Here is a 17,373-nt window from a genome sequence, read left to right on the forward strand (position 1 = left end):
CCAAAGAGCATTGTGCACATTCGACGGAGTGCAAAGGCCCAAACGAGTTTCTCGCGTCTTCTTTCCTCTCTGCCACGCTCCTTCCATGTATTACCAGGTGCTTTTATCTCTGCTTTGCCGTTCATGCGTGCTATCAGTTTTCCGTGCGCGCGCAGCGACGCGCGCGGCGTCGCTGGACGCGTCTCGATCATATCTGTCTGCCTGCGTGCCAGCCAGCTCGCCGTCTCGTATACGTGACAATATATACACGCTCTGAACCACCTCCGACGAGGGCTAACTTTCGAAAAAAATAAGACTCGCTTTAAAACAACGCTTTGCGCACGCCAAAAATAGACCAAGGACGGGTGTGTGGGGCAAGGAAGCTAAGAAACCGCCACAACAGCTGGGAGGGCAGGTAGGAGAATGGCATCGAAGTCCACGCAGAAACAGAAATATAGGAATGTTAGCCGCCGTGCGCCGTTCAACAAACGGGTGAATGTTGAAGATTCTGACAGTGATTAACGGAAAAGAATGTTAAGGGGAGTGAAGTGATGAATACGAGGTGGGGGGGGGGGGCAGGCATGCGCATAGAAGGCGTCAAGAAAGAAGTTGGCGGATAGTTATGGACATAGGGAGCGCGTCTCGGCCCTGCCCGGTCGCCCAACAGCCGACAGACGTGGCCAGTCGCCTAGCTGAGGCTCACCTACCCCGTCCTAACACGTGCTGCTTAATTGTTGCGGAGAGTCCATCCTAACTAAACGACTCGGCAATTTTTAGAATAGACTGGTGTCGGTAGACACGACGCTTTCAAATCTCTCGGAGCTACTGGCCCTTATTTTACTGCCGATTACGGATGCCGTAATTTTCACAAAGGCTTCTAGACAGGAACCAGCCTTGCTTCGGACTGTCTGCCTCATCAATTCCCGAGTGTGATCAAATAAAAATATGCGTCGCGTGATTACTACAATACCATGATTGCAAGTTATTCCCAAACATCTCTTCAAACAAAAGTGAGTGAAACTCGCATCACATGATACTATCGAATTTATAGAGCAAAACTTCGCTCCTTTATTTTTAAACCTAGAATATAGCATGCTCACAACGCCGAAAGCGCGAGTGAGTGATAGAAAACTTGCAGGATAGTGCCCGCCCTCTCTCGTACGTAGCCGTGGCCGCACCACTCAGTGGACGGTTCGTTTTTACAAGTCATGTACCAGCTAGGTCATTGACAAATATGTGCATCAATTCGTAAACGAAATCTTAGTTTTTACAGCGAAGCTGCATATGGCTAGCCGATTCGTCCGTCCGCCTGTCGCCTGTACACCGAAAACTCCTCCGGCACAACCCCGTGCGCATGCGCGAAAGAAGAAAACAGGAAGCGAGGCGCGCGATTGGCTGCGCCAGTAGTGACGTCGTTGCTCGCTCACGCAGCCGAGCGCGCGAGCGGCAGTTTCTCTGGCTCCGAGAGGTTCCAATCAGTCGGTCGAAGTCAACGGACGTGTCGTCGGTGCGCTCCGCAACCACCGAGACGACGTGACCTTCACCGACCGCCTTTGCCCAGGCCGCTTTCGCCGGGAGTCATATGGGAAGCGGCTTTCTCGCCGTTTCCCACCGACCGCCTTTTCCCGGAACTTTTTGCCGCTCCCCGCGCCTCTATAGCTCTAAATCAGTTCCAACACGGCTGCCCCTGCCGGAGCCATAGCTGCCTTGGCGTGTTTTCTACACCATGAACCAAGAGCGCCAAGCGACCAGCTCTTCCGAGGTCCATGTTCTAAACGGGCGTGCAAAGGGCCTTCGGCCAATTCACCGCTCTGTTTCGATGGAACATTTATCTACCGCAACGTCATTTTCCAACGAGCAGGAGACGCAATCGGCGACGGAGAATGCCGCCGCGCATTCCTCGGCAACAACGAAGACGCCCGAGGTGGACACCGCGGGACTGGCCGCCGATCCCATCGTCGCCAATTTTCCCTCAACAACGAGAGGTGAACACTCCGACTCCGGGGAAAGGATGGAGGAAGATGCTGCCCCGAACATTTACGACGACAAAACTGACGACGACGCAGGTGGCTGTTGGAAGACAGTCATGCATAAGCGACGCATCCATCAAACGCACGCTAAAACGCAACCCTCCGAGGACATCTTGAGCATTCCGAACGCCTCTCAGCTTACCGTACACAAGCGCAGTCGGAATCAGAACCTGCCTCAACTTCCTTTGCACGATGAAAAGATAATTCTGCGGCCTCACGGAGGACTTTGTCTCGATAAGTGGACGCGCCCAGAACTCACCAGTGCTCTATGGATGATGATGATGTGTGGTGTTTTATGGCGCAAGGGCCAAGTATGGCCAAAGAGCGCCATGTCCGTGTTAATGAGTTTGCAGTGAAATCATGAGTTCGATGAGGTTGGTGTGACGTGGCTGTAGAGGGGCCTTAAAAATGTTCGCGCTAAAGTGCGCAAAATCTGTACAATAAGATTATGGCGATGTCTTATGACGTGTACTATGAACATTTAAGGTGCATTTAAAAAGAATGATACGATGTGTAAAAATATATATGGTTAAAAGATATGCTAGAGCACTGCTGCCTCCTTAGAGCCCTTGAAGAACAAGGGCCTGGAGGCATGTGCTATGCAAAACTGTTATCGCAGTGGCATCCTCTGGAGCGAGGATGCTCTACGAATTTAATGGGCATATAACGTGTAGTACGACATCATTTAAATAGCTGAGGATTGCCTTGGTGTCAAAAAGCGGTTCCTTGCCGAGAAACATAGCCAGGTGCAGAGGGATGTTATAATGGTAAGCAAGCGGAAAATGTTTCTTTCTCTCCGTTTCGGCTTCCCGACACTCCAGGAGCACGTGGAGGACGGTAAGCCTCTCACCGCATCTGCCACAGGTTGGAGGTTCACTTTCAGTAAGCAGGTAACTATGGGTGCCAAATGTGTGTCCTATTCTGAGGCGACAGAATAGGACATCTGTTCGCCGAGATTTTGTTGGGGAGGGCCAAAAACCTAACTGGGGCTTTATAACGTGCAGTTTGTTATTTGTTTGCGCGTCCCACGTGCACTGCCAGTGATGTCGCAGTTTATTTCGTAAGAAAGGCCTCAGATCTGTGACAGGCACATCAGCGGTAGGGTTAGCAGCTTGCGATGTGATTGACGTGGCCATCTCGTCCGCGAGAACGTTACCTTCGATTCCCCTATGGCCAGGGACCCAGCATATTATGATGTTCTGGTTAGATGAGTACGCTTTACACAATACCGAATACAGTTCATTGAATACGGGATTTTTATGTTTGTAGAGTGACATTAGGGCCTTCACGACGCTTAGAGAGTCTGTATAGATCGCTGCTTTTGGAAGTTTTGATCTTCTTATATGCTTCACAGCAGAGAGTAATGCGTAGGCCTCGGCCGTAAAGATGCTTGTTTCCGGATGCAGTACATCGGATTCCGAGAAGGATGGGCCGACGGCTGCATAGGATACCCCGGCATTTGACTTCGAAGCGTCTGTGTAGAACGCTGCGCAGGATTGTTTGTACTGCAGTTCTTGGAAATGCATTCTAATTTCGGCCTCAGGAGCGTGCTTTGTAACTTTTATAAAGGATATGTCACATTGTATCACCTGCCACTCCCAAGGAGGTAAGAGCTTGGTTAGGTGCATTAAGCGATGCTCGAGGAGTGGGACACGCATTTCATCGCTAATCTCCTTCACACGCAGCGAGAAAGGCTGTCTTATGGAGGGGCGATTGCTGAAAAGTGTAGCGCACGTCATATCGGTAACGGTATGAAAACATGGATGTTCAGGATTGGAGCGTACTTTAAGGAAATATGTAAAGCTAATGTATGATCTCTGTAGGTGGAGAGACCATTCATTCGATTCGGGCTTGTTCTGAAAGCGCCCGTGGCTAAGCGGATACCTAGATGGTGAACAGGGTCTAGCATCTTTAGCGCGCTCGGGGCGGCAGAGTGATAAATCACGGCGCCATAGTCTAGTCGTGATCGAATGAGGCTTTTATAGAGATTCATTAAGCACTTCCTGTCACTACCCCATGTAGTCTGGGATAGAAGTTTGATTATGTTCATTGTTTTCAGACATTTTTCTTTAAGATGTTTAATGTGGGGGACGAAAGTGAGTCTGTAGTCAAGTATGACACCTAGAAATTTGTGTTCTTTGTTTACAGGTATCTGTTGTCCACGCAGTTCTATGCAAGGATCTGGGATAAGTCCTCTGTTTCTTGTAAAAAGAACACAAGAGCTTTTGTTAGGATTGATCTTAAATCCATTCCTGTCTGCCCACACTGACACTTTGTTCAGGCCATGCTGTACCTGTCTCTCGCAGACTGCGAGGTTACAAGATTTGAAAGCTATTTGAATGTCGTCCACGTAGACAGAGTAAAAGATGGCCGGTGGTAATGAAGCACGAAGCGTATTCATCTTGACGATAAAGAGCGTGCAGCTGATCGCGCCTCCTTGGGGTACACCGGTTTCTTGCGTAAAAGGACGTGAGAGTGCATTGCCGACTTTTACGCGGAAGGTACGATTGGACAGATAGCTTTCTATTATGTTAAGCATTTTACCGTGGATGCCAATTTCTGACAGGTCCCTTGAGATTCCGTAACGCCACGTTGTGTCATACGCCTTTTCCATATCGAGAAATATCGATAGGAAGAACTGTTTATGTATAAATGCGTCCCGAATATTCCCTTCAACACGAATGAGATGATCGATTGTGGAGCGCCCTTCTCGGAAGCCGCACTGATAAGGATCAAGCATTTTGCTCTGTTCAAGGAAATGAATGAGTCGCCGATTTATCATTTTTTCAAACACCTTGCAAATGCAACTTGTGAGGGCTATCGGGCGGTAACTTGCCACTGAGGAAGGGTCTTTCCCTTGTTTCAGAACAGGGACCACAATGGCTTCCTTCCATGCGGTTGGAAGGTACCCTGCATCCCAGATGTTGTTGAAAAGTGTGAGTAGTGTAACCTGGGTGTCATTGTGTAAGTTTTTGAGCATTTCATACATGATTCTATCAGATCCTGGTGCGGAGCTCTTGCATGCGCTCAAGGCAGCTCTCAATTCGGCAATACTAAATGAACAGTTGTAAGGCTCATTCTCTCGACATTTTCTTGTTAATGGCTTACGTTCTTCTACTTGTTTATATTTCAGGAAGGATTGCGAATAATGATTTGAGCTTGATACACTCTCAAAGTGCTCCCCAAGTGAGTCGGCCTGATCTTGCAATGTATCGCCCTGTGTATTTACTAGAGGGAGTGAGTACGTTGGTCGACCTCTAATTCTATTTACCCTGTTCGACTTTGGCCTCGTCTGTAAACGAGGTAATACTCGATAAAAAGTTCTGCCAACTTTCTCTTCTGGCCTGCCTGCAGGTTCTCCTGCCTTGAGATTTTACTTTCTTAAAGTTAATAAGATTCTCTGCAGTGGGGGAAGCGCGTAGCAACCCCCACGCTTTGTTCTGTTTCTTACGAGCAATCCTACATTCGTCGTTCCACCACGGGACACGCCGTCTGCATGCCAAGCCGCTTCCTTGAGATATGCATTTAGATGCGGCATCTATTAAGAACGCTGTAAAATACTCCACAGCGGCATCAATTTCTAGAGAAGACATATCAGCCCATGAGATGCTAGATAGTGTTCGAAATTTCTCCCAGTCGGCTGTATCTATTTTCCACCTAGGAGCTTGTGGAGGAAGTTCATTTTCTTTGGATGTTCTTAGCAGTACGGGGAAGTGATCGCTCCCGTAAGGATTTCTCGTAACTTCCCATTCGAGTTCGGGCAGTATAGACGCGGAAACTATACTAAGATCTATTGACGAAAAGGTTCTGTTTGCAAGTGAGTAATATGTGGGCTCTTTCTTATTGAGAAGGCACGCTCCAGAAGAAAAAAGGAACTGTTCAACGAAACGACCTCGCGCATCGATGCGAGAGTCTCCCCACAAGGTATTGTGTGCATTGAAATCGCCAAGAACAACATAGGGTTCTGGCAATTCATCTATGAAGGACTGAAATTCAGGTTTGTTTAGTTTGTAATGTGGAGGTATGTAAAGTGAACAAATAGTGATGAGTTTGTTTAGCAGGACAACTCGAACCGCCACTGCTTCGAGGGCCGTTCGTAGCTGCAAACGTTGACACGCTATGCTTTTTTGAATTACAATGGCAACACCACCCGATGATGCGACAGCATCATCGCGGTCTTTGCGAAAGTAACGTGTTGTCGAAGAAAATTTGTGTGTTTTGGTTTTAAGTGTGTTTCCTGTAAACACAGCACTTTTGGATTGTGTTGGTGAATGAGTTCTTGTAGATCATCGAGATTCCTAAGAAGATCTCTGACATTCCATTGAATGATTTGTGTATCCATATTAAAGAAAAATTTGGTGCTGTGTTTACGGAAACGGAGGTGACGCCTTAGGTTACAGAGCTCTTTCGAGGCCCTGTAACGGGGGTTCTACCCTTTCTGGAGCGTTCGAGGGAGCCTCGCCGCTCCTTAGACGCTTGGTGCGCCTTGAGAATAGGTGTAGTGTCCATTGCCTCTTGTAAGGCGCTGGACACGTGCTCTTGCGAGCGAGATGTTTCCCGAGAGAGTCCCGCCTTGGAGGGCAGGACCCCTGCGCACACCAGCCCGGAGGTCGATGGGGCTCCCTGGGGGATTTGGCTGCGCCGGCTGTTGCCAGCGCTGGAAGGGGCCGGGGAGGTTGGGGCAGTCTCGGCTGCGCCCACCTTCGGGGTTGGTAGTCCCTTCTGCTCGGTTGGTGGAGCAGCGCAAGCTGCGACCACCGTGGGGGCAGATGGCGTGACTGCCGACTCAATATTTGTGGGCCGGAGGCCGTTGTGGCGCTGCCCCCTGACGCGCCACTTCGGCAAAGCTTTTCTTTGGCAGGTATGCTAACCGCCTTCGTGCCTCTTTGAACGATATGTTCTCTTTTACTTTTATGGTTACAATTTCTTTTTCCTTCTTCCAGGAGGGGCACGACCGCGAGTACGCGGCGTGATCCCCGTCACAGTTTACACAGTGAAAAGAGTTATTACAAGCTTCAGTGGCGTGTTCAAGGGCACTACATTTCGCACATGTTTGGCGGCCCCGGCAGCTCTGCGAACTGTGGCCGAAACGCTGGCATTTGAAACATCTTAGGGGATTCGGCACATATGGTCTGACACGGAGCTTGATGTACCCCGCCTCTACAGACTCGGGCAGAATACTTGAACCAAATGTGAGTATTAGGTGCTTTGTTTGAATTTCTTTTCCATCTCTTCTCATCTTAATTCTTCTCACATTGACGACATTCTGATCACTGAAGCCCTCCAGGAGCTCAGCCTCTGTCAGCTGGAGCAAATCGTCATCCGAGACAACGCCGCGGGTGGTGTTGAGAGTGCGGTGTGGAGTTACTGTTAGTGGAACATCTCCAAATGATACTAGACTGGGCAACTTTTCGTACTGTTTCTGATCATGGAGCTCTAACAGGAGATCACCACTTGCCAGCCTTGATACCTTGTAGCCTGGGCCAAGGACATCAGTTAAGGACCTGGAAACTAGAAAAGGGGAAATGTTTCGTACTTGTTTATCGGATTTTTCTGAGTGGATGACATGGTAACGTGGGAAGTTCGGTCTTTGACGTCCAAGGAACTGGAAAACTTCATCGGTGCGCCCTCTTTTGTGAGGGCGATCAGGAAGCGGAGGGAAGGAGGTTGCCATAAAGGGATTGAATTTTCGGCAATAACGCCAGCCACCCACCGTGGAGTCCTACAAGGGGACGCTACAGGGACTGTAAGAACAGGTCCTGCAAACGCCAGCTGTACGTTATCACTATAACCAAATATGAGATAACCTAGGTTGGTTATTCACACAAGGTTAACCCTTGCTGCCTGGAAAATTGGAAGTAAACGGAAGCTAGGAGGAGACAGGAAAGATGAAAAAGTAAGAGAAAGACGAAGATTAGAGGAAGAGAGAGACAGGAAAAGGCAACTACCGATTTCCCCCGGGTGGGTCAGTCTGGGGGTGCCGTCTACGTGAAGCCGAGGCCAAAGGGGTGTGTTGCCGCCGCCGAGGGGCCGTAAAGGTCCAAACACCCGGCATTGGCTCAACCCCCAGGATCCCCTTTTCCCCGGACACGGCTAAGCCGCGCACGGCTACACGCGGGAGGGTCCAACCCTCGTGTGCTCGGGTCCGTGGTGTCGCAACACACCAAACGCCTGCTGACGCAGACGCCCCTGCGGGGAGTGCTCTATGGAGTACAGTCGGCTTGACCACCGAGGATCGTCAGGACAACATATTCCGACAGCGACCTCAGCAGACCTTGGCAATCATCAGCACACCCCAGTCACACGTAGCCGACGCATTGTACAAGGTGAAAGAGCTGAACCTTGGTCAGCGGGTCTACCCCATCACAACATAGTTTGCGGCCCCAGACAATTCATGCAAGGAAATTGTTCCTAGTCTTTTTCCCGGTACACCGTCTTCCAAGCTAGTGGATGAACTTTTGGCTCCTGGAACTCGAATACTTCAAGCACGAATGATGGGTCAAACCAACGTTGCGTTGGTAACATTTGAAGGACTTAAAGTGCCTCGCTACGTGCGTTTCTATGGTGCAGAACTCCGCTGCTACCCCCATCGACCCCGCCAACTAGTTTGCAAGATATGTCACAAGCTCGGCCATTGGGCTGATTACTGTCCTACGCCGCAAGTGGTCATTTGCGCGACGTGCGGGACTGACAACTCCACTCCTTCGCATCTGTGCGCCCCACACTGCAGATCCTGTGACGGGACCCACCCTACAACGGATCCAAGCTGCCCGCGGCGTGCTAGGCAGACACTGACCAAAGCTTGGGTGCGCAAAGCTCTCGACAAAGAGCAGCGTGAACTCCAACCCTCCAGCGACCCGACCACAACTACAGATACGGCGGAGACCCGAACGTCACGCGCCCCAACGAGGGAGACCAGACAAGTTCGTTCGAGATCCTGTCGCAAGTTACGGACCCGCTCCAAGTCTCGGTCCCGATCCCGCGAGGCAACGGTGCGACTCCCGGAGAAGCGCCCTCCTTCCCCATCTTCCCAACAACCCTACAAGAAGGCCCTGCAGACCAACGCCCCAGCCAAGGTGACCCTGTTCCCTTCAGGGGTGCAGCGGACCCCGGAGAAGAAAATAGCAATGGAGGCGCCTAGAGTGATAGGTCGGGCGGAGGGTCCCCCACAGCTAGCTCTGCCCCGTAAATCTCTCCCTACCCCTTCCCCTATTACCAATTCGTTATCAACTCCCGATCCTCTAATAGAAATAGCCCGCCTACGTCGTGACATGGAGGCGCGCTGTGAGCGCCTGCAAAAACGAATGGAAGCGCTGGTGGCAGACATGAGCACTAGTATGCAGGCGGCTCTGGACAGGATAGAACGCCAAATGGAGGACCTTCGAATAGGGATTACGGAGCGAGTGAAATCATGTATAGAGTGCACTTTCGCACGCATGCAAGTTCCTGAGCTTAGCGGTAACAACGAAGCGGGCTTTCCGACTAAGGCTCTAGGCCGCAACCTTCAAATGTGGGCACCCGGCGTCCGCATCCCTATGCACGAACGCCCGCTTCCTCTCACGTCGATGATGGCGCCGCGTAACGCGGAGCAACTAGTGGTGTGGCATTGGAATTGTAGTGGATTCCGCCAAAAACGAGGTTCTCTACAGCAGTATATCGCCACATCCACGAGCCCTCCCGATGTCATCCTCTTCAGGAAGTCAACTGCACCCCTTCTTTATCCGGCTACAGCACGCTCTCGGTGTCTCTCCTCTTGTGGGAGCCTTAGTTTCGAAACATGTTACATGTCGCATGCATACGACTAGCATTGGTATTCCTCACCAAATATTGTAAATAATTACGCAAGGTAAACGCAGCGAGAGTCTGTTTATTCTCAATGTATACAGTTCTCTCCGTTCGCGTACGCACTGTTTTCAGCACCTACTAACAGAATTTGGTAGTTTTGGACGGGTTTGTGTGGTGGCCGGCGACTTTAACGCTCCGCATACTGCATGGGGTTACGTTAAATCGCTGGCTAAAGGGACCCGCCTGTGGAATGCCATCTGTAACATGAGATACACACTGCTTACCGACCCAGAGCACCCCACTCGGATAGGCAACAGCGTATCTCGTGACACCTCCTCCGACCTTACCTTCGTGCGCAATACTGACCCAGTCGTTGCGCACGGGCCTTTAGAGGAGCACCTTGGTAGTGACCACTACATTGTGGCGACTACCTTGTCATTACGGGGTGCGCGCAGGCCCGAGCGAAATGTGCGTATAACGGATTGGACGAAATTCAGAAAACGTCGTCAGGACCCTCCTGAGGGCCAGGGGTACGAACGCTGGCTTGACTCTCTCGCACAAGATCTAGAGGCCACCACGTGCACACTGCGCACCACAACCGAGACACCAGACATAGACACGCATTTACTTCATCTTTGGAACGCCCGCAGAGGGTTGACACGACGATGGAAACGACAACGCCCCAGCCGCAAACTTAGAAAACGTATATATCAAATTACACGGGAATCCCAGGAGTATGCAGAGACCCTTACGGGGAATAACTGGCGAGGATTTTGCGATCGCCACTCAGGCACATTGAGCCCAGCAAAAACGTGGTCGATTCTTCGCTCACTGACAGACCCCGCCACAACAAAGGGAAAAACACATTTCAACAGCTGCACATCCTAATGCACGAGTACAAGGACGATGTCTCGACACTCCTCAGGGAGCTAGAGAAGCATTTCATACCCACAGGCCCACCGCCGCAGTACCCTGACTATCCTTACGTAGGCGAGGCGAACGAATTGCTCGATGCAGACATCACATCTGACGAGGTGCGGGTGCTACTACAAGACCTACGCCGCAACAAGGCACCGGGAGCCGACTACATCGATTCGCCACCCTTCGTAACCTCAGTGACGCGGATATTAAGCACCTCACCCATATCTTCAATTATTGCTGGCGCAAGGGCATGCTTCCCCAAGCATGGCGAGGCGACATCACACTGATCCCCAAACCGGGCAAGCCTGTTAAGGTTGAAAACTTACGACCCATCTCCCTAACATCCTGCATCGGTAAGCTCAAGGAGCATGTACTCTTGCGGCGTCTGCAGCCCTTCCTCGAAGAAAAATCATTCTTTTCAAACTCTCAATTAGAATATTGAGCTCATCTGTCTGGCAAAGATGTGCTTTTACAATTGCGGGAGGAGCACTCATCGCCTTAGACATAAAAGGGGCATTCGATAATGTTGAACATGACCTCACCCTTCGCAATGTTGCCCATTCGCACTGTGGAATTCGTATGTACAACTACATCCGCGCGTTTCTTCGAGATCACACAGCCACCGTAGGAACGGGACCGCATCGATCCGATACGATTCGCCTTGTAGGACGTGGGACACCGCAGGGCTCAGTTCTTTCCCCTACTCTATTACAATATTGCTCTTGCAGGGCTCCCCCTGCTACTCGAGCAGATCCCTGATGTCGTCCACGCTATTTATGCGGACGACATTACTATCTCGTCGACAAGGGGTTCCGACAAAGCCATTCATGACCGACTGCAGTAAGCAGTCGACACAGTTTCTGAGTACGCGAGAAAATGCGGCTTAAGATGTGCTCCGGAAAAGTCGGAGCTCATAATCATTCGCCCCCGCAGCCGTTCCTCTACTCCCCCTATCACTGTGCACGTGGATGGCATACCCATACCACAGGTTAATCGTGCTCGCATCCTCGGCCTACACGTCCAAGCGGATGGCAGGTCTAACTATACTGTTGCACGTCTATCCAGACAGATTGAGCAAATTCTGGCCATGATCCGGAGGGTCTCCAACAGGCGCTTGGGCCTTCGAGAAGAGGAACTGCTGCGCTTGGTGGAAGCACGCGTGATCAGCCAGCTTACCTACCATCTCCCATTTCAGCGGTTGACCCAAACGCAGCAACTTCGCTTAGACGCAATGATTCGCAAAGCGAGGAAGCTGGCCCATGGCCTCCCGAACTATACTTCCACGCGCCGTCTCCTGTTGGGGTTAGCGTCTGACACCACGTGGCAAAAGGAATTTCATCCGACCATCTTCGTCGAAATGAGGCGTGATTTCTCCGGCGATGGTTGGCGTCCCGCACATCGTGCACAAAGAACTTTCTCTCACCGGACCTTTTACCAGGCCTCGTCGAAATGAAGCGTGACTTTCTAATTCGCCATGACCGTTTCGAGTGTGCCTGTCTGCCGGAAGCCCCGCAGTGTACAGCCTCTTTTGTGGGTGTGTGTGTGTGCGAGTGTAGAGAGGCCCTTTCCTCGAATTGGACCTAGAAGAGAACTTCCACGAACCCGCAAAGCGCAGAAGCGGCGGACAGGCGTCTACAATTCCGGGAGGCGGGACGACTTCTTCCTTCAGCAGGCTCGGTATAACCCGAGGACGAGGGGCCCTCTTTGCGTGCCGGTCACGTGACATCGACGGAAGTAAGATTCCGCTCACGATTGTAGACAGCCTATTTAAGGGGCTCCGAAATGTACTTTTGATCACTTCATACTGTTCTCATTTTCTTTCATCTACCTTTGAATAAACCGTGCAAGTTTCGCACTAGAAAATCGTCTCGCCCTTGTTTGGTCGCCATGGTCTAGCGGATGCCTGCAGCCCGCCGACAACGCCACGCTACCCAATAAGTAACGTCGGTCGAGCTTCGGTAGGCAGGCGCCGCTACTTCTCGGCAGCAGTACGATACGCTACCCTGGAGTACGCAACACTCCTTAACTTAGGGACACATAGCACACTAGGCGAGCTGCTAAAGGCACATGGGTCAGCCATCGCCAGCGCCTCCTACTCACTCCTACTGGCCGCCATCTTCTCACACGGCTAGGATACTCTGTCCCAGCCCTTGAGTCTGAAACCCGTCCAACGATCTTGTCGTCAGCGATACGCCAAGCACTAAGTATTCATCCATTGCCACGTAATATGCACCCCGAGCATGACGAAGGACGGCGCAAAGCCCGTGTACGATACACTGGCCGCATGCTTGCAAACATCCCGGAAACATACTTTATACACGGACACATCACGCACTCACGAGGGCTATACCTCGGTAGTTTTGGATGGCACTGAATCCCTGAGAGACTGCTGGAATGCGCGGAACAAATGCCGCTTACGGAGAAATTCTCGCTGTTGCTCTTGCAATTCGATACGCCACCTGCCTTTCTGAGGAAGTGTATATGTTGACGGACTCGCAACAGGCATGTCGGGCGTCCCTATCAGGACATGGCATCCCGAGAGCGGCGCACCAAATTCTCAAACAGATCCCGCAAAATGCACCAACCACACCTCCCCGCATCCTCTTACTCTGGACCCCTGGTCATACCTCGCTGCCGGGTAACGAACGCGCACATGCGGTTGCCCGAGAAATTTCCCTCCGGGCGGCTCGGCGTGGTGAGGCGACTAGTTCAGAGTAGGGGGATCCCTTGCTCCGTTACAAAGACATACTTCGTCATTATACACGCATTCGTCGCACTCACGCCGCACCACCGCCATCCTTCTCGCGAGAGGAAGCAGTGGCATTACGGCAGTTACAAACCGCAACTTTTCTAAATCTTGTCTCTCTCAATAAATTCTACCCACACTGTTATGCAGATCGTTGCCCTGGCTGTGGAAGCTCGCCCACAATCTTCCACGTCACGATTGAGTGCACTGCAAACCTCTTTCCTCCCTTGCCAACTCTCCTTTACCCCCTACGCAACAAAGAGCTGTGGGACGATGCCCTCCGCGACGGACCTCCGAGCTGTGATACAACGGGTTCGAAACATCGCCGGAATCATCTTAGGGACCCTGGACTGAGGGTTCCTCCCACACTGCTCTCGCCGTTCAATTATTAATAATAAAGATATTTTACCCTATCTCTCTCTCTCTGGCTCCGAAATGGGTAGGCCACGCATAATACGTATTCCTGAGGAGCAGGCAGCTTTCGATCAGCAACGTCGCGAGCAGAACCGGGAACGACCTCGTCTACGCCGTGCCGATGCTGCAGCCCGGGCACAAGAACAGGCTCGTGCAACCGAGCGCAAGCAGCAACTGCGTACCGAGGATCCAGCAGCCTACCACGCCGTCGTTTAACGAATCGTCGGGATGAACTCGGCGATAAACACCGGGGCCGCATGTTTCAGCTTCGCTGGTTAACCATCTGTACGAAGTGCTTGGGCGGTGATTTTTTTTCAATATCATCATTTTGAAATATAGCATAGGGATGATAGCATAATTGATGCAAAGTGGCTGTACACCTTAACAATGAAAAACTTTAGTCAGAAGTGTTATTTCAGCAACGCAAAGACGTGCATCCTCGGTGTGAAAGCATACTTGTTGGGGGTGCTGGGAGTTTGTCTTTGCGCGGTTTGCAACTTCCATATATATATATATATATATATATATATATATATATATATATATATATATATATATATATATATATATATGTGGGGAGAGATAGCGAAGAAGGGAGAGGAGTGGTAGTTGTCGGCGGAGAACTCCCCCCCCCCCCCCCCCCCCGAAATAAATTTCTGGCTACGCCACTGGTTCCGCTACTGAACAATACAAGTCATAACAACGGCCGTGTTCCGCAAAGAGTAGCTGCTGCTGAGCGCGACGTCGCTCTTCGGGTGAAAATAAAAACTCCACTCGTCGCTAAGGGGCACAGCGGCCGTATTCCATCCTGGCACAGATCTAGCGCGGTTTCTACCTTCGCGACGTCATACAATTTTGACACGCTAATTATTTTTAAGCTTGCTTTCGTATGTCTTCAATGCTAATGGCAATCATTACGGGTTCACACGAATGGGGCGAACTTACTTGTAACAGCAATGTGAAGCGGACCCTGCGACCTGCCGAGGCGTTTTCAAGAAACTGTCATTCTGCAGCGAGACGCTACCGAGGCACGCCTTCTCTCGCGCCCAGAACTGGAGAGAAGAAAAATATAAAACGAAAAATACGCCGTGCGATAAGAGCTGTGCCGAACACTCTGTTTACCTCACGAACATTCGTAATGGTCGGAAAGGCGGCGTTTATCGATCGGAGGACAGCGCGAGCTCGCTCGTGAAACAGCGAGGAGGGGAATTGTTACGCGGAATCAATAGCACAAGGCGAAGCTCCCCGTCCCTGCGCCAGATGAAAATTAGGCGGGGTGGCGCTCAGGCGAGTTCTTGCAAACAAGACGAGAGCCAAATCGGCACTGCAAATTAGGAGCGCGCACCTCCTAAACCTTAAGGCGGAAGATGTGGTCCAATAAGCAACAAGCGCACATGTTTATTACTATTATTCGGCTAACACTTCAGAACTAACATCAATTGAGGGACCTCGAAAAAGCTCGTGGAATCAAAAATTCACAGTTGTAGTGCTACTACGATGGCACTGTTAAACGCAAGGGAGACGCACACACACGTACAAAAACACATGCACACAGAAGTGAAAAGAAAGATGCTTAGTGTAGTGTTCAACAGGTTTCTCAAACAGATCAGTGGCCCAAACGAACACTTATGGTGCGAGAGATATGCCTGAAAATCAGACGCGAACCGGATAAGTTTACAACATCTTACGATGAATATTGGAACTTAGCAGGCGTGGCATATTGGTCTTTAAAACAACATGACCGTTTCAAATTACATTCGGGGTGCGATTACTTAGCCCGCGCAGTAACACTTTACCGCAGGCGCATTCTTCCGGGCAAAATGTGGGCGCAGCCGCGAGAAGCACAATGGGCAGTCAAGAAAATGGAACGAGCCCCAGTGAAATGCAAACGCCACGTCTCGGCCGCGTCTCAAGTTGGTTTCAGCAGCTCTTTAGTTTTACATGTCAATACGCTGCTGCGCCGCAGTTTGACGATGGCGGCTGCGTGCCCGGTCTTAGCGCAATTATACTGAGCACGGGTATAAACGAGAGCCAGGGCAGCCCTGCAGGGCGACTCTAGACGCTTCTAAAGTAGTCGGAGACAAAAAGAAAATGCACGAGCAGTCAGGGAAGATGAAATACACTACTTGCGGCATATACGATTCGGGTTCAGGTGCCGTGGTAAAGAATACAGTCTGCTCTCCTCATTTACAATAACCCCGCAACGCGAGCACATCATTGCGACACACATAGCTGTGGCCCATCGCTCGGTACACGGGAGCTACCGTCCGGGAACGCAGCCCGTTTCCTTGGCGTGCACCGTGTTGAGGCCGCCACACGAACATCAAGCGGTGCGCCAGCTCTGTGCCGAGTAAAGGCATTGGCCGAGTGGTCGCAAAGACGAGCCGCGGCTGTGCGGATAGCGGCGACGTCCGTCCGATCTCGCGGTCCTCAGCCCGCTTGCGAATCGGACGTCGTCGAGCAAGAGTCCGGCCTGACGTGCGACAACAGCCTTATATAAGAAAGAAGAGAAAAAAAGAGCGCTAGCTCGAGGCACTCACCTGCACCAAGCCATTTTAAGCGTTTTCCTAGTATTAACAACAAATTTAATCACTCTTTAAATGGGTCCTTTCGCAAATGTCCAACACATGGCGCCCCCTACAGGGATCAAAAGGCAGAATTGGCGCCACCTGATGCGAAGGAAAGAAAGCTCGCAAACGACAAGGTTGCTGCCATAGGTTGCGGCCGTAGCCACCGCCACCATGTAAGCTATACAGAGATTTACACGATGCTCTGTCCTTGCTCAAATATTGCAGCAAGAACGCACTTTATGGTCTAAATCTTCAATATACCACTTGACACTATTACTGGACTTTTTTGTTAAGAGGGAATAGCGGTTTTTCAAATTCACTTCCAGTACACTGCACTCTCTATAAAAAAAAGTTTGCACCATAGAGTTTTATATTGGTACACCTAGAGGAAAATCTGGCGCTGTGATCGTTCAACCATCATGGAAATGATGGGAAGTACAGGCTTCGGATTGGCAGTCTAAAAGTATTTTTTTGCAGTTTTGGTTTCGGTCCAAGCGCAATTGCTATAACCTGCAGTGGGAAAGTGCAACGCAAAGCTCTCTGCCTTTGTTATGTTGCCCGAAGTGGCGATAGCGCGCTGGGCGAGCGACTGGGACGATGTTTGTGTCGCGGTGTGGTGTCGAAGCCCTGACGAGAAAGCGACGGCATCGTAAACGTTGAAAGAACATGTTTTGAGCGTTTGGACCTTGGTTTGTTAAGTGTGTTAGGTTGGCACTGTAGTGTTACGTGCTTTATGAAACTTCAGAATAAGAAAAGGAAGGCACTACTGATACAAGACATAGACAATTGTACTTCTAGTGGCTTGACAATGAAATTTTATTGAGGGCTTCATCATGCATTGCTCGTTTATGTGCTCACTGAAATGCGTGTTTTAGGACTTTGAGAACACAAACTTACATGTGGTAGGAAAGGTTGCTGCTTCCTGGCT

At 50.7% G+C, this 17,373-nt stretch overlaps 1 protein-coding gene across 3 annotated transcripts in view; it reads right to left on the reverse strand.

Moving 5' to 3' along the window:
• The window catches only part of Tdg (Thymine DNA glycosylase), a 285,426-nt gene extending 268,919 nt beyond the window's left edge, over window positions 1-16,507 (reverse strand). For 2 of the 3 annotated variants that reach the window (XM_072284404.1, XM_050174625.3), the window contains exon 1: window positions 16,416-16,507. The gene's annotated coding sequence lies outside the window, so the exon portion shown is untranslated. Of the gene's footprint in view, window positions 1-14,820; window positions 14,928-16,415 lie in introns of all 3 variants that reach the window. The other variant, XM_050174627.3, reaches the window with a different exon arrangement.
• Window positions 16,508-17,373: the final 866 nt, after the last annotated feature.

This window comes from Dermacentor andersoni, chromosome 9, assembly GCF_023375885.2.
Source record: "Dermacentor andersoni chromosome 9, qqDerAnde1_hic_scaffold, whole genome shotgun sequence".
NCBI lineage: Eukaryota > Metazoa > Arthropoda > Arachnida > Ixodida > Ixodidae > Dermacentor > Dermacentor andersoni.